Source organism: Battus philenor, unplaced genomic scaffold (assembly GCF_028537555.1).
Source record: "Battus philenor isolate CCGP_79_NKW_IND1 unplaced genomic scaffold, ilBatPhil1.0.hap1 SCAF_25, whole genome shotgun sequence".
Taxonomy (NCBI): domain Eukaryota; kingdom Metazoa; phylum Arthropoda; class Insecta; order Lepidoptera; family Papilionidae; genus Battus; species Battus philenor.
In genome coordinates this window covers 3666613-3694050 of record NW_027181688.1, presented here as the reverse complement: position 1 = coordinate 3694050, position 27438 = coordinate 3666613, and the positions used below count along the sequence as shown (strand labels likewise).

At 32.9% G+C, this 27438-nt stretch overlaps 2 non-coding genes across 2 annotated transcripts; one reads left to right on the top strand and one right to left on the bottom strand.

Annotated features, from left to right (window-relative positions):
• Positions 1-14041: 14041 nt before the first annotated feature.
• TRNAF-GAA (transfer RNA phenylalanine (anticodon GAA)) lies at positions 14042-14114 on the top strand. The gene has a single exon. It is a non-coding gene; the product is annotated as a tRNA-Phe (tRNA).
• A 3253-nt stretch (positions 14115-17367) lies between these two features.
• On the bottom strand, positions 17368-17439 carry TRNAE-CUC (transfer RNA glutamic acid (anticodon CUC)). The gene has a single exon. It is a non-coding gene; the product is annotated as a tRNA-Glu (tRNA).
• Between the last annotated feature and the right edge of the window lie 9999 nt (positions 17440-27438).

Here is a 27438-nt window from a genome sequence, read left to right as displayed (position 1 = left end):
TCCAGCATCTCGAAGACCAGGTCAGGTAATAAGGTCGTCTGTCTAAGTTTCATTGGTTATAACAAATTATGAAGAATTATTCATTACAATATGGTATCAACGTTATTTATACATACTGTTTAGTTACAATAAAAAAATGAATTAAGGAGAATTTGAATTAATCTTGCTTAATTATTATATGTAGCACTCGGGAACAGGAGTAATTTGTATAGAATTGAGAGCCGCCTGTTGTAATTAAGGGTGTCGTGTAATAAAAACAGTTCGTCGTAATTACTCCGCGAAAGGATATTAATTTAGACATTTCTCCGGATAAATAAACGATTCCTGTGGGCCCAGGCTCGAATCGCTGCCGTGTTCTGCTCATTAATCACAAGTGTATAGATTGTTACGCGCACATCCGTATCGGTCTCGACATCTTTGTTACATTGCTGTACAAATTCCGAAAAGAAGCACAGACACACTGGCTAGATACAATTATTTGATTATTGTTTTGTAAAATGTGTCGTATGTATATCTAATATTTGTATAATATTACATCTCAACTTACCTTTCTTACATATGTCTTTTTGTATATTATGAATAACGTGAATGTTCCGCACACCTATAATAAACAAGAGCATCAGAATTTTTATTTGTTACAACGCTTAATTGGACCATTTTAACGCATTTGCTTCCAGTGTGCTTTCATACATAAATAATGTACACTGAGACTAACTACACTTTTCTCATTACTTTAAACCTATAATACAGTAAAATGCAGCGGCCCGAGCGCTTTCCTGTGCTAACTATAAAAGAGGTTTATGCTAAGTACTGTTTATCTTTCCAATTCCAGCACGTAGCTAGTACATGCAAAAAATCACTTCAAATTGTGTTCTACGCAAGTCGTTGTCCTTCTCACGGTACAGACGTGAGTTATTCCTCCTTAGCAACATAATCAATTCTTCTCTGTAACGCTCTTCCATATTATTATATCAATAATGATTTGTTAAATACATTAAATAAATAAAAAATACGTATTTAAGAAAGCCTGCTCACCTTGAGATACGTTGAACATAATTGATTTCACTCACCTTGTTGCTGTCAAAGTGATATTAAGTTTAAAATTCAAGACTGTAACTAATACTGTAATTGTAAGTGACCCCACCGCATGGACTGACGACGTAGTCGAGGCTGCGGGTAGTCGCTGAATGCGGGCAACGCAAGACCGTTCAACGTAGCTATTTTCGGGTGAGGCTTATGCCTTGCAGTGAACGTCTATATCTTTACGATGAACTAAAACATTATCTTGACATAAACATGAATAATACCTCCTCATTAATTTTCTGTCTCTTTATAAAACGAACTTAACCTTATTCAATTGAAACTTGGCGTCTACGACGTTAATAGAATGAGTTTTAAGTTTACAGTCTAACTTCGTTTTCTTTGGGATAAGTAGCTTATTATGTTACAGTTTGATATTAATGAATATCGGTCAATAAGTTAATGTTTTCGAAGACCATTAACCTAGTTCGTGTTTATGGAGTTTCTATAGTACGTAAACACTGCTTAACTCTCGTCTAGTTCGGTTACATGATACAGAAGACTTACTGTTCAGCTAGTTTGAATCACAAAAACACGATCGCCGGCATAACAGTTTCATTGTATCATTATCTCTGAAGTACTTGAATATATCCCAAAAAATTATAAATTGTCATGTATCAGCCATAACATTGAAAATATTAGAAAATACATCGAGGTTAAATGTATATGTATTGAAGTCTCCACCCCTGAACCACGTTTGATTCGCCAGTCCAGTTATATTATGTATATATGTATAAAAATATAGATATACGCTAAGTATATTTTTTTCCCACGTTTAAATAAAAATCTAAGTACAATTCGATAGCAGACCTATTCGTAAAATGTCAGAAAACGTAATACGTTCAGAGATAGTACGATCGGGGAGACATTTTCAGTAATAGCTTTGTGTATAGCACTTTACTTTAACTAAAAAAAATTAAGTGGAATACAATATTAATAAATAAATATCATTTTTAGACTAAACGCTCCGACCGTCAAACCCCAGAAACTGTACATAAAGGCACTCCTTAAAGGCAAACAACCTTATGACACAAAAAAACATTGATTGGCTGGCCACATAGCAGAACAGGTGAACGCTGGATTCTTAATGTTCTAAACAGCATTCTTCTCTTGATGTACATAACTGATTACTGCAATTGATTTAAAGTCTAAAATAAAGTAAACAAATTTATTTATAATTTCTAACGTATGTAATTAAATCTATAATATGGTTAACATTTTTGTTTTAATGTAATAATTATTTATGTATGACAGCATTGTAGATACTATTGGCTCTCCTACATCTTTCTAGGTATGTTGCTGTTTGTTTAAATTTACAGTGTCGGTCATGTGAATTATAATATAAATCTAGTAGTCCAGATCGAAAAATTGATTACGTGGTATTATCTTCACGATTGGAATTGGTTTGCTTCAACTAAGTTGACATAACGAAACCGAACAGCGGCGACCCAGTCAGCGGTAGCCGGCTCTAGTTGCAGATCTGTGGTCGAGATCAAATGAACATTAGAAGTATAATTGTAAATTAAAAAAAAATAATTGAATGGGATAAAAATTTTAATGAATACAAATTAATATTGAATTTGTATGCGGTGGAGGCAGGGCCGAGAAATGAAACAGCAAAATTTCTCTATATACCCGAGTTCAGGTCCGTCAATAGCGAACAACAGCATATACTTTCTTAGCTACAACTTAATTAATTGTAGAATACCAACAGAACCTAAAGATTTTAACAAAGTCATCAGTCCTCCTTGTATGCGGACGTCTTACGCTGCGCTTGCTGGCCCCTAAATTATGCTTATGTACTGCGATTCTTTACCACTAACTTATGTGAAGTAGCTATTGGTGTCTTAAAATTAGCGTAACAATTCTGCCACCAACGCCGGGCAAAGGTAGAATAAACATATGCATATATGGAAGAGGTCATTTGCTTTCAATACACAGCCGATTTCCTGTTTCAAAAAAATTAAAATAGATCTGTCGCACATGAAGAAAATGGCGTTCGGGAACGAGCAACAAAAACAGCATTAACATGCAAAGTACGGAACAGTTACGACTAACGAGCGAATGCTGGCGTGTACATCGACTCTAGAGCTCGTCCGATAGTCGTTTATTGACCATTCCTGATATAAAAGTCTATATAAATCATTCTAGAATGTATAAATGTATAAAAGTCATTCTAGAATGTTTCGTTAATCGTTTTGGTGAAGCGTGCAAAACCGCGGAATAACAGCTTGTTTTTATTTGAATGTTTACAAACTCATGTGCAATTTGAATACATTTCAATAAAAACATTGTAATTACTACTGTTGTTTTGGATCCTCTAAATATTTATTTGTTGTTAAGGTGTAAAAGCATTAAATGAGCGAATATGTGGGTTATTTATCAGCAAAACAATTTAAAGCTTCTGCACATTTTTCCGACTATCCTGTATAAAGTGCTCAGACATTAAAATAGCAAAACCAACAACAAAATGGATCACTGTGAAATACATTTTATTTATTGATTTTTCGTTAGTCTATAACTTTGGACAATGCAAAATCTGTTTGAACAGCTTGTTAACATTTTTAATAATAAAAGTTTTTAATTCTCATAAACGAACCAATACCAAAAATAAAAACCAAAAGTAAAAGCCACAGATTAGGCACAAAAACTAATATTATCATTATATATTTAAAATCGTTGTTTCACTGTTGGCTCACTATTGTCCAATACTGTGTCGTATTTGGAGTGTGTTATAGTGACCAAAATAATGTTAGTAACGTCAGGGTTGCTGCATTGCATTCTAAAAACACTACTAAGGCTATTTCTAATACATATATATCTAACGTTACGTCACAAGGTATTATGAATTTAGATTTTATAACCAAAGTTTCCGATTCCTGAACTGTATATATATATATATATATATATATATACAGTGCGAAGTAAAGTTTTAAAAAATAAGTTAACCTCATTATTAAAATAAATATTCTAATATTTCAACGTTAACGGGGTCATTAGCGATATGATATAAGTCAATTGGATCTCAGCTGTCTATTACAAAAGGCGGCCGGAAACATTCTTAAAAATATAAAAAAAATCTAATACATTCACGGCGGTGAGCCTCTGAGTTAATTCTGGGAATACAAACTTGTTTTATTTTAAAAGGCTCATGCTCTATGTTTTATGTGAAAAATGTAGTGATATTTTCGTTGCTTCGAGGAAAGAAATATTATTATTGGTTTAAAATTGTTGTTTACAACATTTTTATAATTATGAACTCCAACCAGACAACTTGACATGAATGTTTTAAATTAATACTTCTTAGATAGATAAAGAGAGCATTAAACAACTTTGAAGGGTCACCTCGTCAAATGATCTTTTTTTAATTCGTTAGAATATTTAGGGTTGGCAGTTGACTTGTGTGTCGGTATTTAACTAAGGCGTATATAAATTAATCCTATCTTTAATTTAATTCAATTAATCATTTATTTTGGGCAATATACAGTGATTAAAGCAAAGGTAAAAGTAAAAATGAATAACTATGCCACGAGCGTTATAGCTCCGCGGTAGAGGAATGGGACTTGCGTCGCGGGTTAGATTCCCGGCATACAGTCTTAAATATAATTCACAGTTTGTGCATTTATCATGTAGGATTGGTACTGCTCACAAGCAATTTTACAGCAGATGGACAGCAGTGTCTTCTGCGTACAATAATACCACACTGCGATCGCCAACCCGTCTGCTAAGCTTTGCGATTATGGTATATTCCCACCATAATAGATATCTTTGGGGGAGGACTATTCTTTGCAGTGGGCGTCTATGAGCGGAAATGGCAATGCGACGAGCCGGTAGACGCAGCGTGGGTGAGCCCTTTACTCTCTAATTTCTGTTGGATGCCGACGTTGCAGGCCTTGAGGGGCTGTTACAGCTTAATTTAAATTTTTAATACCGCTACTCCTGCCCGTTTTCGTGTACTACCGGAATGTTATGTCACGCATCTGTGTAACTCGGGTACACTGTTTCTTCCTACACCCGGGTGATGTTTGGTGGTCTTTGTTCTGTAGGTCATCATGTTGAAGTTCTCTTCTTCGTTTTCTTCTCTCTTGCGCCTATTTTTCATGGGTATATATCTAGGCTATGTGGTGATGGATCATGGCGACCTTCTTGCTCTTGGGCGTCAGGTGGATCGATGACATAGTTAAGATCGCAGGAAGCTGTTGATCGGTGATGGGCGCGATCTTTAGAGTAGGCCTGTTCCTTACAATAAGCATCTATCAGGTGAAAAGAAGAAGAAAAATAATTATTATGGACGAATTACACGTTTTAAACTATAGATAAACAAAAATATAACAAAAGAGCCTTGCTTTGACACAAATTTTTACAAAAAACTAAATACGTGTTGTTATTACTTCCGAACTGTGCAGTCGATCGTATTTAATTGTGTGTAATTGAACTGGCCATAAATACGGTTACAAAAAAATATTCACTACGCTTAAATTTGGAATTTTTAATTATAATTTTTAATATTCATTGTTTTTTTTTATTTTGGCGTTCATGTAAAATATATCTGTAATATTTAAAATGAAATGGGGTCATAAAAAGAACTGAATTGTTAGAACGGAATTACACACATATTGAGTCTGGGGCCTAATGGAATTTAAGTAATTCTCCATCCAATTTCGAATAAAAATTTTTGAAACTCTTCATCGAATTGATATTATCGTATGTTTGTGTATCGTGCTAGAAAAGAGAAAAATAATATAAAGTGTGTCATTCGCTGTAGGTAAATTGATCTCTTAGTATAATAAATTAAATAAATTTTTTAAGCACTGGCTCTACAAAGGTTACTAGGTACTCTATTCAATAATATGTTCGGGATGAAGATGTTGGGAAATAAATTGTTCTAATTTTCATGTATAAAAATATTTTTATTAAAACAATCATAACGTAAGTCACAAAGCCTACTGAGTTTATTGTTAGTTCTTCTCATAAGGTGGTGGCTTGCTTAAACATAAGTAAGCGAGCTTTATTAATATTGTCATATTATTATAATAAGCTTAATTAAGCTTTATTATAAATGATTTTTACGATTTTATATAATGAAGCTATTTTGACTTTAACTGTGACTTACATAACTCTGAGATTGTTGCCTAATCTATGAATCTGTAAGCGCTATGCGGGCGAAGGTGAATTATCAGCTGGGCACATATTCGTTACCTCTTCGATGGGGAAGAAAATGGTAGGATGAGAGTGCGGTTACGTATAATACATTTATACAGAGGATGTTTACAATATTGTATATTTATAATGTAGGTGCGAACATATTAATAGCAACTACATCATTGACGGCATGCAAATTTATATCAGCGTTCGAATTTGAATTCGAACTCGCAAGAATAATGTCATTTAAAAGTATTGTTGCCGTAGTGGCCAAGTCATACGAAAAATTTTCACGTGAACACTACAGACCCCTTTTCGAAAGTATTAGATAAAAATCGTTTAGTTACTAAGCAGTTATTTTCGATATTGTTCCGTCATTCGGTATCATTAATCTTTCGTAGACAAAGTACACTTAGTAGAGATGATTGTGGGTAATATTGAAGGAACTCATATTAATTAAGATAACGAAGCCCGAGCGATATCATAATCCACTAATAGAGAGCTGAGAGAAATTACCTCGAACTAGCTAATTATGGTATAGGGCTTAATCATAAGCAATTTATTGCAATGTTATGTGCAGGAATTTTTTTTTCGCCCTAATTGCACTTTATAATGTATTAATTGAGTTACTTAATATGTAATAATATTTCTGCAGAAGAACTTTGTCACGGATGTAGCTCAAACAATTGCTCGTTGGAAGTGGCGGTGAGCGCGGCACATCGCTCGTGCATCGGCCGTTGGGGTCAAAAGGTTCTCGAGGGGCGACCATAAGCCACCAACGACATAATTAAGGTCATGGGATGTCCTATATGCGGCAAGCGCAAAACTATTCATTTTTCTATCATTGCGTATCTCTCGGCTGGCATGACGATGATGAACATAATAATTACAATAAAACTAATTAACATAACACTCGATATTAGACATAGCCGGTTTCGAAGGGTGAATTGGGTTGAAATAACTTTTTAGACTAGTGTGTTAAAAAGGTTTTAAAGCAATTTAGAAATAAGTTTTTCTCCATAAGCAAATACGGTAATCGTCTTTCGAATATTTAGGGATGTCTAGCTCTCCTCGGGAAGGCCAACAGTTGTTGGTTGGTCATGAGATGTGAAATTAATTGTTGACTTTCTGGACCCACAACCTACCTTCACAGGTTGCAAAATTAGTATGACATTTCGAATATTTAATATTATTTACGTTTTTATTTTATTTTATCCCCTTGATTACCACTTATTTAAAATAACTAGGTGTTAATTCATGTCTTATTTCCTGTCGGTTTCCTAATGTTTTATTTTATGTTTTTGTCGTCATCTAGTTTTTAATAAAATATAATACTAATTAGAGAAATTATTACTTAAAATTAATCTTTATTTACATTTTATAATAATTGTTATCATCACGGCGATTCTACCTTAATATTATGCAACTGGTCAATAACTTCTGGCTGTACAAAATCTGGAGAGGCCGATGGTAACCGATAATTTATTTTAATATGCAGTAATTACAATATTGATAACGCTTTTTCTTACTGTGTTATCATTTCGTTATTTATTATTTCTGAAACCGCATGGGGTCATTACCATACATTTACTTGTCAGCAAATAAGCTAAACATTCACCGTTTTAAAAATTTTACTCTTATCACCAATCGTTCTGTAAGAATTATCTTACTTGTCCCTATCAATAAGCAAAAATTCAGATCCGATCTATTTATGAACCATAGAAACTTAACCAACACTAATTGGGCTAATGGTCTTCGTAAACAATGTTTGACTGTTACTGATTCCTGTCAAAATATGAAACAAAGCGTTAATTATCCTAAAGTAAACAAGGTTATGTAAACTGTAAACTTGGAACCGATTCGATTAAACTCGAAGACGCCAAGTGTCAACTGAATAAGGATAGGCTGCTTTATAAAGGTGAAGAAAATTAGTGAGGACATATTATCTATATTCACATCGAGCCAATGTTTTAGTTACCGTCTGGAATGTTATATTCGACATCAGCTTGACATTGATAAGGTAAATGAAACCTTCAACATGTCTCAAGGTCACCGCAGATTTTCTGAAATACGTAAAATTTTTATGTAATCCCTATCTATAACGAATCGTTTTTATTAGTTCGAGCGACGTTAATTAGCCAGCCTATTATTTTCTATTTAAGCGTATTAATGTTTTGGCATTGTTATATAAATTATCATCTTCATAGCTGTAGGAGGTGAGGCTTATATTCAGTAGTAGCGTCCACTACTGAATATAAGCCTCACGTATACATTCCCAATGAGTTTCCTTAATGCTTTTGCACCTATAACCATTCACTCCATATGAATAAAATAAAGTTAAAAATTAATACCACTAGAAAAAAGGACATCATTTTCTTTCAGCTTAGTTTAATTATACTGTGACAATAACTTTCATATTTGTAGGATCTTCGTTGATTATTCTTTATTAATTAACGACTCAACCGAGTGATGGCGTTTTATATGACCACATATTATAAGGCTTTATCCAACCAAGTTGTATTTATTTGTTTTTAATTTATTATTAATAAGATCAATCGTAATATTTTTTCTCTCACTTAAGACCTTTTTGACAAACTCACATTTGCTCAGCGAGCCATGAAGAAGGTAATGCCCGGTTTTTATTTATGAGATCGAACGAGAAACGAAAAGATCCGTAGACGGACGAATGTAACCGACATAGCCCGGTGGATTCGCGAAGTGGCAGTGGTTCTAGCTTAAGGTTCTGGAGTGGAGACCATGTACTTGTAAGTGCAACTTAGGACAAGGCCTGTGTCTAGTATTTTAGTTTTTGATGTTTTTCTTTATCAACTTTATATAATGTAACGATTAATATTTAAAGACTACATAATTATAATATTTTGTGATTTAATGATTAATACACATACACCCGTTTGTGTTCTTGCTCTTATATGTGGCAATGTTTATAAGCATCCAGCTTCCACACAGGTGTGCAGGCCACAATTAATTAACTCTGTTTGTTACAACCAATACTCCTTGGGCTGCGCTCGTTTCGTTTTAAGTTAGCCCGATGCTTTGTCTGTGGTATTTGTTAATTGTTCAGCCGCTTGTGAAGGTCCAAGAACCGTACCCAATGTTTGCTTAGTATTGTGTTCATTGATTAACTAAGATTTCAACCGTGTTACAATTATAAACACTAACAGGGAATACAATTATTTTATGGGTGCTTCTGTATCTATATGTATCAGGATTATTAAAATTTAAGTATTGGACTAACAACATCTGACAGGTCATGTGATCAAAAATAATTACAAAGAAATATGTAAGGATACGCTTTGAGCAGTTAGCCCAGATTTTTTTCTTTGAGACGTCTCTGTGGGCGGCGAATACATAGGGCAGAATTACGCACTTATGAAAGCTTTACCAAAGGCTTGCCTCGAAATAATATCGTGTGTGTTTTAGTCGGTGCAGTTATATATTACAAAGACATAACTTATCTTTGCACGCGCAAAAGTCAAAATATAGTTATCTCTCCTAAAAAAAAGAAGATTCAGATATAAATTTTAAAAGCAAACGCGGTATATTTTAAATTTTTAAAGTCATTTCTCGCCCCTACACGAAGCAATGACTTTAAATAGGTAATATATTAAATACTTTAAATGTTGTGTCTTTCCAATGAATTCGACTAATTTGGAAATTAATTTTTGTTACGTATGCAATGTGCCGCAAAGCACGCCGGACTGAAAAGCGCGCGCGCCGTTGCAGTTGACCCTAGTTACTAGTTACATACACGATGTTCGGTGGCCGCCGCAACTACTCGCTTAGTGAGACTACCTTGCCGTGCGGTTTACCTCGCTGATTCTTTGTGTGTTGATGTTTGTGTTGGTACTAGTGTTACTGTTGAAATATGTGTGTTCGTGTATTAAATGAATAGTAAAAATATATACTGTGTTTATTTCTATGACGCAGATGAGTGCGCCATATTTTTATCAAATCGAGTATAATATTGTTGTGGAATGAAAATAATCCCATGCAAACAAAATGCTGTTAATCATAATCGAGTCGTGCGTCTAACAAAGTAAAATAAAATATATTTAATATGTACCATATAGCATCGAGCTTCATCGGCAAGCTCATCTCATCGAGACATGGAGAGGATATTGCTCGGGATTTCTTTACGAATTCGAAAAAGTGATGAGAAGATAGATCATAGACGAACGAAAGTGACTGATATATTTAGCCCGGCGGATTGGAAAGTTGCACATAGCGCGTAGAAAAGATCTCTACTGGTACCTTAAGGTTTAGGGTGGACACCATGGATTTCCATCCACACGGTGAATAGACAATTATGTTACGGCCGTCGGACGACGCTGGATATCGGTCACTTACAACCGGGCCTATTTAAAATCTATGGGGAGGCCTAAGTCCAGCAGTCGATTTCCTACGGCTAAAATTATGGGGATGATAGTAAAGCACTACAATGAAATAATTTTTTACAAAGTAAATTGTTGACACTTACAGTGTGAACTAAAATTGTTTTAATATCTACAAATAAATGTTGCGAATACAATTACGAGTCGAGTGCTGATTACGGAAGCTAAGAGCATAACACAGAAGTGATAAAAAGAAAGTGTCCTATTACAGTGCGCGGCATTTGCTCCAAAGTAACGGATTATATATTTACAAGTGCCGCTGCATTAAGAATCTTTATGTAACGAGATGAAAATCCTCCGCGCGTGTTAAGTTCATTGCGTCGACTTCATTAAGCGTTTGTCTTTATTGAAACTCAAGGGGGATCGACGGAGATATAAAGTGGTGCGAGAGATAAAATCATCTCATTAATGAACATTAATCTTCCTCTCACACATTAACAACTTTTAACTCGTAATTTGTGTATACATAAGTTAAACTAGATTTGGATTTAGATTGATAGGAAGATAAGAATCTATAGTTTCTATTGCATTATATACGTTAATGCAAAACAGCAACGTGTTGTATTTATAAAAAAAGTCATTATTCGTCACATTTTTGGATAGATGATGGATTACCTAACCCTATTAGAGACTTCATTACCATTGTCATCATTTTAACCGTAGAGGATCCGGTGATGGACATATGCCTCGTTGGAAGTTGGTATAATCAAGTCGTCTATTCACCGGCGAGCACGTCCTGCATTGTGCTTGCCGGTCCGTGGTCTACGCTCCAGAACCTTAAAACGCCAGAAGATGTCAGTTTTGTGCCCTTAATATATATAAATTAAATGTTTTAATAATTTTAAAGTTTTAATTATCGCCCAGAAAGTTTTATAATCTAAAATACTATATTATAATCTAATACTCTAACATATTAAATTAAATTACTTATTAATAGATTTAAAAAAAAGCTATGTATTCGAAACATAAAAAGTAAAAAAAAACGTGGTTTCTATATGTATCTAGTAATTTGTTATGTAATTAATTTTTAAGTTTTCCATCATGGGAATATATCAAAACACGATTAGCCATTTCAATTGGAAATCAAAGCCGTGACATTCAACGACTACACTTGCGCTTCATTCGAATCAACGTTGAATATTGAAAATTCAATGATTAATGTTATCGACGTCATTTTTTCCATATGCACATAAAAAGCATTAGAAATTATTATTTTTTTAAAAATAATGAAATTAGTAAAATAATTCTCAGATGGGGAAACATTTGATATAAATAAATTAGCCTAATTAAGTTGCTACAATCTGTAACATTTATATAACTTAGTGTTTTACTGTCCTAATGTTCTACATAAGTTTCACTCGAGTCCCAATTCACCCTCACAATGATATCTGGTAAAGATAAAGCGAGTAATTCGGAGTGATTCAGTTAATCTAATTGCATTAGAGTGAAACGGACTTTGACGGAATAAAGTTTACTACAATCTAGTCTGCAGTAGTGCCGACTTAGGCGAACTTATTACCTTTCATTACAGAAAATAATGAAGACTTAGTGTTACTTTTGTATAACAGGAAAGGACGAAATGTGTAGGATCTTTTTGTTTATAAATACCCACAACAATAAGATGCTCTGCCTTCTTCTGCATTTATTATTTAAAATTATAAAAATAATTTATTGATTTTTTTTTAAGTTCAACGACTGAGTTTTGGCATTCGTATAAGTAATATAAGTTAATAAAGAAAAACTCAAGTGTTTTCATTATATACAAGTAACCTGGATGTGAAAAAGAACTTGGACGCGAAGTCACATAGTGTTCTTTATATCTTCGGGAATAATATCATAATAATATCACATATCATAAGAATAATATGACAGTCACGCATCGTATAAGTGACTCGTTGTGGCGACGTTAGTCAACTCGTGTCGTGTTGAATTTTAGGTGATACTCGAAGACTAATCGTCAACAAGACGATTATTCTCTCTTTGCTTGCAGTGTGTCGTCGTTCGGGACTTGTGAGTTAGCAAACTGGGCAATAAGATAGGGTCAAGTGTGACAGCTGCAAATCTATACACAGTAGTTCTGTTGAAGTTAAGTGCAGTAATTCAATGAAATGATTTACAGAGGCGACCGTTGCTCGATAACCGATTAAGAGTGTCGATTGCTCACTGATTACATGAATTTATGACATAAAATTATTGCGCTGGAGATGCCTTCGTTCTGCCCTGAGGTCCGTGATCGGACGGACGCGTTAGTATCGATTGTGTTTGCTCCAGCCATCAAGACGCCATTATAGGTCGTAAATAAAAGAGATTCTTGAAATCTGTCGAAAGTAAGTCAATGTTCAAAATTTGCAACCAAAAAATTAATTTTTTTAAAAAAAAACTTGATAAATACTAACATAAAATGGATGTAATCTAAACAAAAAAGTTTTACATACAGTATAATTTATAATGGATGTAAAACCTTTAAAGAGATGTATGTATAGCTCATTTGTCAGTAAAAAGGTTTAAAGCTTTTACTGCTTTTTCCAATTATTCTCTATAAAATAAACACTTTGAAATAAGTTACATAATTTTATTGTTGAAATGCGACAGGCCAATAACTTTAGACAGTAGAAATTTTCAGGGGAGATAGTAAATAATAATTAATTTTAGAATTCAGTAGTCCTAATTTTTATAACGTTTTTTCTGACTTTTTTCTTAACTTTGTTTATTAATTCTGAAACCATTGATTTTTGATAAAGGACCATATATTAATTGACAGAAAATGAGCTACACTCTCAACGCTATAAAGCTCATCAGCATCATCGTACGTGATATGTTAAAAGAAGATTTACGAAGTTAAATTGTACCAGTAACAACAGAAAGATTAACGTTTTAAAGATAAATAAGAAATAAAAATAATGAAACTCATTTTAGTCGGTTATAGATTCAAATTCGCTTTTCATTTTTGAAGTTTTGACAGGCTTTTTAATGTGCTATAGTAAAAAAAAGTATTCCACCAGTCGTTTTATAACGCTTTATAAGAATCATAAGAAACAACAGCATCGAGTTACACAAAATCAATGTTTTATGTAATAATAAATTACAAATTGGTGGTATTTAATTTTGTTAATTTATATTACATAAAGTCTGTCAAATAAACGTTTATGTTTGCACATAAGTGTTTTAAATGATAACGCGCAATTATGACCTAAAACATAGCAAGGTTTGATTAGTGTATGAATTAAAGTCTCAAAAGACGTCTCCAGTCATAATTAGTTATTTAACCAAAAGCTTCTGTTTCGATCCTGGGTATCGATAAAATTATTAGTGAAATAGTTTCTTTTTAGGTTATCACGTTACATTAACTTTTTAATTCCATACTGACATCTCTCAATACAATAACTTATTAAGTTTACTTGATACAAGCCGAAATAGCTCAGTTGGGAGAGCGTTAGACTGAAGATCTAAAGGTCCCTGGTTCGATCCCGGGTTTCGGCAATAGTTTTAATGACATCGAGTTTCTTTTTAGGTACACCACGTTATATTGATCTTGTACTTTCTAGATAGTATTAGATATGATGACTTATTTAGTTGACAGCGAGCAAAACTATTTTCTAAATCCATAAAGCTACGTATTGAAATCAATAACTATCTGTTCCTGCAGACTGTACTGTCAGTAGTTATTAGCCTGTTTAATTTATTAATGTAAAATGTACACAGCGAGACAGAAACCTTAACGGTTAAAAATATATATATAAAATAAATATAAAAGATTTCAAGAACATCGCCCTGTTTACAAACAAACACAATTAAATCTAAAGAGGGTTAGTGAGGTTGACGGCAGAGTTAAAGCACCGACGGCACTAGTAGCATCATGTCGGTCTGTGTATACTTTGGATATATACTACTACATACTGCATTGTACTATCATTGTACTTTTTTCCACTAGACAAAAATAGGCAAGTTCATCCTTGCGTTTATATCCAATACATATTTTTACTTTTTTTTCACAGGTTTAAAGTACATTAGTTAACATTAAAAGTAATACTATATTAATGACACCTCTTCATCATCATTATTACAGGCATAGGACGTCCACAGCTGGAAATAGGCCTCTGCCATAGTTTTCCTCAAGGACCATTTGGGATAGGCCCTCAGCCAACGTTTTCCGATGACCTGAATAAGTTTGTCTTTTCACTTTGTCTATGGACGTACTGCGATGTTTTTGTCAGTCTGTGATCTCTACTCCAGTACCTTAATGTGTCAGCGGACATGTATTCTGCGCGCTATGTAGCCTGCCCACTGCTACTTCAGCTAGTCAATCTTCTGGTCTCCGTCGGTTCCTTACATTCATCTACGGATCTCTTTTATTTCTAATTCGATCTTGAAGAGATACCTCTAACATATCATTCTCCATAGCTTGTTGGGAGACCACATATCACTGCCGTAAGTCATCACTGGTAACAAACGTCAGCCCCAACATAGTTCTACGTAAATAACTTCGCCAATATTGTGTATTGTATTTATCTATCGATCATCGATCTTATATGCTATGAAAACTAAAACCTTTGAGTTTAAACTTCCTAATGTAAAAGCTAAAATTAAAGTTTACTTATTAACAATTAAGTGTTAGAAATGACTGACTCAACAAATTGTCAGGCATAATCTTTAAATAAAAAACTTCAGTAAAACACACATCCTACAACACAAATTAATTATGAATTTTTACAAAGAAGAGCTGTGGGGATTATTTTAACCTTAAAGATTAAATTTGCCCAGAGAGATGTTTGTAAAGAAATTGGTGTGCTGATAGTTGTTTTCCTAAACATAATCAATTGCAGTGTTTGTCCGCCAAAATTTAAACTATTACATAAAGAATAGTGACAGGTGCTTCATAAATACTAGAAGAAAAAAACTCGTGACATATAAATTTCGTCTTTAAAAAGTTGACAAATCCTACAAGGGTCAGAGTGCACGCATATATAATAAAGTTCCGCAAGATATCTTAGACCTGCGTTCTATAAATTTTTAATCAAAAATTAAAAGTATGTCTTTCAATGAATCTTATTACAGCATTCAAGAGTTTTTAATTGATCGAATTAAAGGAAATTTGTTTGTTAACATATTTACGTGGTCGAAATCATAATGTATACATTAAATAATCTTAAGTTTTATTTAAAAACCACAACTGTTGAGTTTCTGGCCGGCTCTTCCCAGCAGATCAGCATTCGGAGCCGATCGTAGGCAGCTACTTGTAATCCTAAAATAATTGACGATTATAAAGTGCATGTAAATGCTTACTCGAATGAAAGACGCTTTGAGTTTTGAAAAGACACGTTCCTCGGTATTATATTCGTAAAACCAAATATTTTTATTCTCCTCCTCCGCTTCGTAGGCACGTTTTGAATTTCATCCACCGACTAGTGAATGCTATTAATCCACTTTTACTAATCAGCAGATTTTTGTTAAACATTTTAAGAAAGCATGATAAGGCAAGCTTTTGGTGTTTTAAAGCGATTAGTTTTTACAGATCTGCATTTATAAAAGCTGTACAATTTTTTTAGAACAAAAGTTCTACTTTTAAGTCATAATACGAAATTGTCAAATTTAAAGGTATTTTTTTTGAACACCGGGATAAAATCTTCGTTATGATATTATATATATACATTTAGTTAATTAAGTGTAGATATTAATACACGTCATTAAGGAGTACATAATTACTCCCAATTTAAAAAAATGTTTAAAAATTTTCTATTATTAATTTCAATATCACTTGTTTCTAGCCTTTATCCTCACAAAAGCCAGAGAACCAGAAAGTAAATCAGATAAAATTTTTATACGTTAATGTATGAACTAAATGTAAACAGTGAGTATGCCGTCCACATTTATTTGACAAAACATTAACTACAACTATATTGTTACCTCACCGACTACTAGCTTGTGAAACCACGAGTTTAACTTGTAGGACTCACATGTGATATCCTTTATGGTTGATAGAAAGACGGGTATAAGTTTATATCTCAAAATTTATATTCGGAGTTTGTTAAGTACTTGCGTTTGTTTAATACGAATATGGTTTTGCAATAAACTACCATATCGTTAATATTTCAGCCGTAAGACGGTCATTGCTATAGATATGTCTAAGTCATAAGTCATAAGTTTCAAATAGGATCAGACTCTCATATATTGTCTCAGATTCGCCACATAATAAATTTAAAGAGTGTTAAATAAAAACGTGTTAAAAAGCGTATTATCCAATAAGGATGTTTGAGTGACATCGTAGCAAAGTTTTAAAATGAATTGTTCTTAGAACTTTATAAAGGAATAAAAGAAAAAAAAACCTTCGCAAAATCTCAAGGAATCCTTCAAAGGTGAATTGAATTCGATTGTAGTGTATTTGGGCTCGTCGAGCAATATTCTCATGAAATGCACAAGTAATATAAGTGTTCGGATATAAAATACCATATATGGATAATAAATCATTAAAGGAAATGAATATCATCAAAGACTTCTTATAATTTTCATCATTATCATTAAAACAACACAGATCAGGCCGATATACTTTCTAAATAAACAACTGTATTGTTATATAAAACTGCTGTTATACACAGTTCGTCATTATAATTGATGGTTCATTTTGTTTTTCAACATAGTTCCAATGTTATTGTTTCGAATTAAGTTAGATGAGATAATTTTATACTTCAAATAATAAATTAATTTGTAATTTGTGAAATATTACAGAAAAAGTTCTTTCCGGTACCGGGAATCGGACCCGAGCCTCCTGGGTGAGAGCCAGGTATCCTAGCCACTAGACCATACCGGATACGAATAAACTTTATAATTAAAGCTTCGTGTATCAGTATTAAATATGTTTCGATAATTTTTAGTAATAAATTTTTGTTCTCAAAAGTATGACAAAGTAATTTATTTTTTATTCTTACAAGCGCTCCTCTTAAACAACCGTATCAAATATGTTGTGAACAAATGACCTAATGGAACGCCGTAAGCCAGATGTATCCTCTTAAGTGTTATCACCTTTCTCTTCAAATTTTTTTTGATGCGGTCTGACCTTTCTTTCTACTATGTTGTATCTAGTAAATATTTATGTTGTGTTACCCGTAAAGGAAATCATACTCGTACATTTAATGACTTTTTACTTACGTATATTACTGGTGTGCCAAAATAAATAAATAAAATTTATTAAAAGTGATGGCTGTTTCATTTGTATTAAGCACAAATGAGGTTTTTGGTTAAAAAATGAGTAATTACAAATATGTGACGTAATTAGGTAATTGGTAGAAAAAAAAGTCTTCGTTTACATGGAAATTTGATACATTTGTTTCATTTATTTATCTATAATATTTAAGTACCATTCTACTTTCTAACTTTTTACCATCTTGCAAGGGATATTAACAATCTTTCCCCAAAACAGTTCGGTTTCATTACGTCTCAATAAATAATCAGGAATGAGTGCACGATTCATTGAGTTTCTTTCAGTGAGCTCGTATGCTACCAAAACAACGAGCATATTTTATACACAGGCTTTTGCCAATGGGTCAAAACTGTTTTGTGTCAAAAGTCATGTCTATTGCGTATTTATCTATATCATAAATACTGATATGCAGACCTTGATCAAAATTTTAGCATATTGCACAAACTCAATAACAAGACCGAGATCTGCATTTGTTTCAATGACATTGAATTAGGTTCCACCGCTACTTCAAAAAAACTTCGAGAAGAAAAGGCAGCCCGGTCTACGAGTGCGACCCCGAGGTGGAGGAGGAACCGCTACACTTGTTGTTGGCTTTCCGGAGTACAGACGGAGCAGGAGCGAATTAGTGTCAGTCATAGAAATAAGGTGAAACTTGGCGGGTTGCTGGAGATCATCTCCGATGAAAGACTCTGCCCCTCCTTGCTTTTATAGTGCAATTACTGAAGGATATACTGGCAAGGAACGGTAGCGAGGGGTCAAGGATTCCAGGCGGATCATTAATCGCCGCTGATTTAGTATGTATAACATAAATAGGTAAGTTAGTAATAATTTTACATAAATAAATAATAATTTATGATGTAAGATATAAAGTTAATGTTAATTTTTTTATCAAACAGGGTTTAAATCAACTGAAAGCAAATCAATTATGTATAGATTAGTGAAATAATCAGCTATACCATCACACTAAAGGCCATTTTTATATACGACAGGCTTATAACTTATGGTAGTACAAAGTCTGAGTAAAGAGATAGTAAGCAATAATGAATTTCAATATGTTGTAAATAATTGTAGTAACGTTTTTCTTACTATATTATCTTTAAGTTATATATCATTTCTGAAACTTTGATTACTGAACAGGGCGCACCATATATTAATTGACAGCAGATGAGCTATATATTCACCTCTTTAAAGCATTGGTGTCCATATCTATCACTATTTATATTGTAAAACAATAAAAAGATCATAATAATTTTACATGATACTTTACTCTCTCTGTTCATATAAAATTCGCATAAACCTTTTTTGTAATCAAAGGTAATTCACTGCTAGTGTTCTGTTAAACCTTTACCAGGAAGATTTTAAAGCTTAACAAAAAGTTTTATAATTATGTTCCTGCAGAGTCAATTACATTGCTCGGCGGCCGCAGACTGCACAGTCGTAGCGCACCGCTACAAATGTGAAAGCTACTAAGAGCGCGTAGCGGACTACGGTCGTTGATTAAGCTCCACGTAAGCTCGCTTTAAATTTCAAAATGTTTCCTTTGTTATTTATATTTTAATTTACAGCTTATTAATAAATTAAAGTAGCGCTCTAATCTGTTCATTTATTCATGTTATTATCTACACAAGATCGTGCAGTGACCACTTATATACGTCATGAGAAGAATATCAGAAAAGCCAAATTTGATAAAAACAAATATCAGATAATACTTCCCTATAGTGGAATCATTTAACTTAAAGCTACGAGGATTCCAAACTGTCTCAATCAGCGTCCTTTACAACATCCTTACTACAATAGCACAGCAATACATTTCCAAGCCTTATTATCACTTCTCAAAAAAACTTCACTCTGTAAAAGATTTTGTTTTAATTTTTGTTTAATGAATATTTGGTTTATGTACATCTGTCGTAGTCGTCATTTCAGCCCATAGACGCATGCTGCAAATTAAATTATTTATTTCAAATATTATTATTATTGATGGTTTAATTACAGCTTGCAAATAAAATAAAATACACTATGTACCTCTGTGTATAAAAACTTTTAAAAGTAAAAACGCATTCCATTGTTTACTAATTATAACTTGGAAACTAATTAAAAAAAAATATCATGAATTTTAGGATAAAATCATAAAGGAATCGAGGAAATAAAAACTTGATAAATAAATAAATTACTAATTTTAATGATCTAAAAAGATGTCAAGTATGAAAAGTATAAAGTGTTCATATAGTATAAAGTGTTTCATCAATGTATTATACATATAGCTTTTATTGATATCCTCCATGATAAATGAATGATTTCATTTTGCAAGATTAAAAATTAAGGCGATGGCGAAATATAGTGAAATATCGCAGAAGCATTTATTTCTACATGTATTAGAATGTAATTGTTTCGAACTGGTTGGTCAAAGTGTAGCCAAACTAAATTAGTTGAAAAATGCGAACGAAGTGATTTTATATTTATAAAAAAGGACGAATTAAATGTAGAATATAATATGAGAATACATTTTCCGGTACCGAGAATCGAACCCGAGTCTCCTGGGTGAGAGCTAAGTATCCTGCCACTAGACCATACCGGATATAAAAAGAAAACGAAGAAACTGAAACAGTTCCAGTGTTTTAATAAATTTTAAGTAATTAAAAGATTCTGTAGTACATCGCGGAGGAATTATTTTTTTCTATATACCTTCTTTACTTTCTTAAACTAGCTTTTAACATAGTAAAGTGAAAAATGTTCAAAATCAAATAGAACTTATAGTATCATTCATGTTATATATTTTAAAGAGCCTGTTGATTTACAAATTATTATAAATATTATAATTAATGTTAGATTACTGGAAACTGAAAACCCGTTAGCCAGCAAGATTTGCTGCGTTATATCTCAAAGATGGTTCGAACCGTTTTGAATATTCATTTCAAATTAATTAAAATTGTTGTAATTGCCATTCTAACTTAAAACGAGTTTAAACTGGTGAGGGTTTATTCACAGCTGTTTTTGTTTTTATTAATATAAATAGTTGCAGTGCAACCGAAGCAGTTGTACGGCACGGAGTCGTTGATCCCTCCGTCTCTCCGATTCTTTATACCGGGCTTATGCGCAGGGCCTGTGACACATTAATCATGCCGTATTAACCTTAAACAATAGTTAGAATAACAATTATGTATCATTTAGTACATGTCGGGAATAGGTAATTATAAGCAAGTAATATTGTAATAATCGCTGATACTCATACAAAGTAAAAAAAATGAAGCGTTTATGAGAGACAAGGTGCACTTGAGTGCCACTTGTGGCAATTAATATTTAAAGCTACCAATATAACTCGGTTATTGATATTAACCATAACTTTTCAAATTATAAATTTTTAGTGCTGTACAAGATTTTGTGAAGTAACATTTAGTCATGTTCAACGTTAAACACACCATTATGTCTTCATAGTCACATTTTACACCATTAAAATAAAATAAATTTAGATGAGTTTTCCCTAGCTATCGCAAAAACTTAAATTGCTGTTATCAAATTAAATAGAAAAACTTAAAGCTACCGTAAGTACACGATGTTATCTTTAAAAGAAACACATAAGCAACATCGCTGGGATCCAATTTGCAGTAAATTTTGATATTAAACCCTCATTCCTGAGAAGTTAATCAGAATTGAATGTATTTTTCGCAAAAGCGAGGTTAATTCTTAACCTACTGTTCTTCTGCATTCTTAAAAGAAATTTTGCATGGCACTCCCGTAGTTGGTAACTTAGATATTCATAAACTTAGGTAAACATATAAATAACAGATTAAATTATCTATTTACAGTTCTAAATGAATTAAATATATTTGATGTACTCTGTAAATGTTACACAGGTTTTATAATGAAGAAAATTAAGTAAGACGGTGCTACATAGAAGAAACACGGAAACTTTTTTATAAACACAATATTTTATATGGTCATTATATATTTTGTTTAATATTGCAATGGTAAAAATATATAAATACATAAAAATATGAGTGATAGAGCGAAAGCTTGAAAAAATTAAAAACTGGAGGCCATACAGCCCTTTAAAGCGTTTAGACTCATACCAAATCACTTTGTATAAATATTTAAAAATGATTCCCCCATTTACTTTATAGAATTTAGTCATCTTTTTCAAATTTAGTCATCAGTTTCTAATAGATTGCAAAAGGTTCTTTTGGAAACTAAAAACAGAAAAATAGTGGTTAAACTTGTAAGAATTAAGAAAATATAATGGAAATCGGAACATGGCGTTTGTCAGTTCGCAACGAATTTCACGCGTTTGGGAATTCGCTTTGAGTCGAAGCTCAAAGCGAAATTGATTATTCATAGCTGTCGTCAACTTCTGCCAGGTCAACTTGTTTTGCAACAAAATAGACTTTAAATAAATCGGAGTTCGGAAGGTCACTTTTGCTTTTCTGCATTTTTTAGATTTCGGGGGCTTGCGGGGACAGGGCGAAGAAAGCACTTAGCTTAAACTTCGTTTTAAGGTACTGAACTCGTCGATTTCCTCGGGAACAGACAGTTACATATTATTATTATAGGGTTGAAATTCAACAGACCAATTACTTCTGGCAGCACAAAGTCTGCTGGCACAAATATGTAGAGGAATTTGAATTTTGAAAATACTTTCTTTTACTAACCTATTTTATTTTTTGAATCAACTTATTAATTGACTAATTGTGATTAAGCAAATGAGATATACATTCACACTTCTGAATATTTTACGCCTATAATTAATCACTTATTTATTATAAACGTAATTATTGTGAAATTATAAAAATTGAATTGGAACGAATATATTTAGACAAATATTGTATAATTAAAACAAAGGAATGAAAAAAAAATTCTCTTTGCAATTTTAGAGACGAATATCTAAACGAAACAGGTTTTTCGAACGCACGCAACACTCGGGAAGCTTAAGCGCTTTTATGTGTACGTTTGTACCATTTGCTTTTTATTTATCGTGGAATATGACTAAGATATTTAAAGGTGCGACGTGTATGCAAATACGTTTGAAGAAACTTCTATGTACTAGCAATAGCATTGTGCAAACATTTGACATGTCGTTGAAAGGACTCGCATTCGTTGCACGAATATTTATATAGTAAAACCTAGAAACCGATGACATTTTCTTCTATGGACACGATGTCCTTATTGAAGGATATTAGTGGAATTTCTTAAAAAAATGGATTTTTAAATTACCAAAATAAGAAAAGTATTCACCGACTATTTTAGTACTTTACAGGTAAAACTGTTACGCCCTCATCGTCACCACCATCATCATGTCAACCCATTGCAAGACGTAGGCCTCCTCCCAAGTTAACCAAGGGGACCGGTCCTGCGCTGCCTATATTCATGGACACCATCCCGTAACCTAACTGTTTTAATGATCCTCAGTAGTGAGGGATACAACGCATGAAAAGATACCTCTTTTGGTGTAGTGTCATCTAAATATTAGAAGTAAATAGTGAGATTTTTTTAATTTCTTATGATGTCATCCGTAAAACAGCAAGAGATTTACGAGTCAACTCATACTTTTCTTATATGTTGATAACACTGATAGTTTTTAGATCTGGTCAATTTAGAAAAAAATGTGAAAAAAAATAAGAAAATTCATAAATAGGACGCTCTACTAATCTTTTCAAGTACATTTCATTATTCTATTTTTTTCATTAATTTTGAAAGATCGCGGCAAAATAAAAATAACATTACAGCGTCATTAAAGATATGATAAATAAAAATTAAAGATAGAATTCAGTTAGCTCGTAATGTTTGTGCAATAATTTTGTTTTAGAGAAACTTCAATTTTGATCTCTGTATGTTATTTCGGTCTTTCAATCATTAATCATTATTCAATTCCTTATTTTCAAAGAACGGTTCTGGGGAAAATTCGCCAATATCATGACTCTACCGAACCAAGAACAGTGTTAGCGATGTAGTGAACTTGCACTTTGACAGCTTTGGTGAATTACGTAAAATTATTTTGCAGCGGGTTTAGGAGAATAATTTAATTTTAATTAAATTGATATTCGCTTTATATTTCTGTCGTTCTGTTTTTGCTTATTATCTGTATTCTGTGGACGTGGAACGAGCTTGTTGCCCTCGTGTAAATTTGCACATGTCGCCTACTTTAATTAAAGCAAAAAATATGTAAGTGTAAGTCTTTAAAGTAATAAATAAATAGTTTGTATTTGGATAATTAATCAAAAATTTATACATAGTTACTAATGTCTAAAATAAAATAATTGGAGTTGAGATGGCTTTATCACCAGCATTCTTTTCTTTTTTTTACTAAACGGCTGTTTTTGGAGTCGTATACATACCTCTACCTATGTGGCGGAGTTCTGAAGTCTATGTCTAATATAATATAACTTACTTAATATTTCATATTAACAATATTATTTTGTTTTCTTAATGTCTACTCTCTTATTTCTATGTATTTATTGAACATTTATCGCTCATTTTTCTTTTTTCTTGATCGGACTATTTACATTCGATTTCTTTTTGTGTTAGCTTACTTCCTAAATTCAAAACCCAAAATTCTCTTTCAATAAGTGTACGTGTGTTTATGTATCATGCGAGCAGCTCAAAATCTTATAATTTTTTTGCATTACGCATTAAAATCGAACCCGAAATTTAAATCATTTTATTACCTTAACTCACAGAATTTTATCTTTAGACAACGAAACAGTTTATTTCATATATTACCCAACAATACATGTACAATAAATGTTTATGTGACACCGAATACCTTGCAGTAATTACGTCTGGACGGATAGGCTCAAAGCGTTGAGTACAAACCGTTGTTTTACTCGACATCTAACAACATCGCATCAAATAACACAAGCTCAAACTTCAAAGTAATCTGCCTATTTGCATATCTACGGGTGCCCCCGAGAATTTGTTACAAAAGCATCAGCTGTGCGCTCGTTTTTGAACAAAATACCTTGAACGTGACTCGTGTTATCACAAAGTAAGTGGAAGAAGCCACCGAAATTTAAAAAAAAAATTTGTGGAATTGAATTAGCTTGCCATCTTGAAACTATAAATGCTTTTGTAATTTTTCACAATTGCTTTTAAAATATACGGTTTTATGTATAAACGTCAGACCGACGACCAATCCGTCAGCTGAAGACCAAAGGGCGGAGAAGAAGACCCAAGACTGGAGATCAAACACCGAATATCAAAAGCAGAAGACTGAAGGTTGAAGACTGGAGGCCGAAGGCTAAAGAAAAAAAACCGAGGACTGAAGACCAATACCAAAGAATTAAGACTGAGCCATATATTCAGAAAATAAATCGAAGACGAAAGACTGGATATTGGTCTTTTGGATTTTGAATCTGAGTTTCCTGGGTGAGAGCCAGGTATCCTAGCCACAAGACCACACTGGATACAAATAAATCATTACAAATGATCTATATGTATGTATATATTCGTATGATCAAAATTGTTACGTTTTTGTTATCTATAAATAATATTAATAATTTACGCTGTAACTTGAATACCAAATACAAATGAATGCTTTTTGTAATTCATGACAAACAACCCAAGAATATAATTATCAACTTGTCATGCCAATGCCCCCTACGTTCACTGTTTATATACGTCGGTAAAAAATCCTATAGAATTCCAATTTGTAAAATTATGTACGTCAAACAGATTTGAGGAGTCGCCAGAGAAATCTCTGTTGTCTGCTTACGTATGGTTCAAAATAACATCATCGGGAATATTCAAGTCAATATTTTTCTTGTTTAGCATACGATTGATTACGATTATTCGGGTGACAAATGCCTCGGACATGAAAAGAGCTGTTGAAAGAAATTCTGCGAGATTGTATGTTTCTTAAAAAAAGTATTAAAAAAGTTACTCAATTAACATTGAAATAGCCTGCAGGCGAACGCATCGCTGCAAAAGTTTGCTATCATGTATGAAGCCATTTATAGTGTAGTAAACATTAGCACAAAAACGTTCTTAATCTAATATCTTAAATCTAGCTATGGAAGCTTTCTGAATATTATCCGGGATATTATTGTAAAAGCTTATACATTGCCGCTAGGAAAATTTGCTAACTCAATGTTTTTGCTGAAATACGATACGTTTTCATATATATATGGCAAAGATTCGTCGTCTTCGTTCGTCGATTTTTTAATCTGTTAGATTACAAATTACGGATTAAACGCTACAAGCGCTCAATGGTCTACGAGCAACAGTAAAGTACTAAAATGTGAGATTTTCAAAGACTTTTAAGAGGCTTTTAAAGACACTTTACTCAAATACATTTGTTAGTACTCTTTGATTTACTAGCACGATTAAAATACCTGAATATTTGAAGACATACGCTATAAAATACGTCATATTGAAAGTCTCAGTCATTGTCGCAAAACCGCTCGCTTCTGGATTGCAAACAGAACCACATACTTTGATTTTACAGTAAGGACTCCCGTTCTATTGAAACTGTCATTTCACAAACATCTCACAAAAAGCTCGAGGGCTCTCTTAAATCTTTGACTGTTACGGATTATTCTTTTTTTATTTAATGGAATCAGGTGTTTTTTGCGGACGTCCATCCTAAGTAAGAAAAGGACAAATATTTGGACAATTCCGTACATGCAGTCGTAGTCGTGCAACAAAGTGCACCGCCCGCCAGCCCGCTGATAAATGCGCAACTACACAACTACCACCGTTAAATCTCTCAACAAGTGTTTCACCCCTCCACGGGGCATCTTCACGAGTTAAGTTACAACGATTAGTGCCAAGTACTCTGTGTTTGGCTGGCGGGCGGTGCATTTTGTTGCACGACTACGACTGCTTGTGTGGAAGTGGCTAAATATTGGTCCTTTTCTTACGGAGTATTCTATTGGATTTGGGGGTCGTTTAGACTCACGAACGCTCTGCTGACTAACCATGGCTTAAGCTGTCACTCATATATAAAATAATTATTAAGCATAAATTAATAGACGTAAATACTTTTTTTTATTTGTATAACAAAAAAGGTTTTTTTTTTAATTTTTGATGCGTTTAAAATCTCGGGAGTCAATAATAATCATTTGATCTATAGGTGACATAAATGATGATTTCTGTAAAAAAGGATTGTGATTAAAACATTATTTTGCTGTATTTTTCCAAATATTGTTGTGTTTATCCTAAGCATTCATTGTAATAACATAAATAAAAGAAATATATGACAGTTTTATAATGAACGAATGTGGAGGTGGTTTTAAAAACGCGAGTTCGTGTACGATGCGACTGGTAGCAATTTGCATACAAGGTATAAATTATCGAAACCACAGCGGACACAAACCTGTCGCGTAAATTGAAGAGCCCGTGCATGCCGCAAGCACTATTTAAAACCATGTGTTGAGGTGCGAGATGTTATTACAATATTATACGAAATCTCTATGCATTGAAATGTATTTGTGAATTTAAATCATAATTGTTATAATTATTACGACTATTTTTACAACGTATTAAAAAAAAAAAAACTAAATAAAGGCAAAAACGTTTCTCGTAACATTGAAAAGTCAGACACTGGATCCCGAGTACAGAATCGATGAACAGATAATCAAAGTTATTTGTGTAGAACCTTTAAAGGGTTGTGTGTATAAC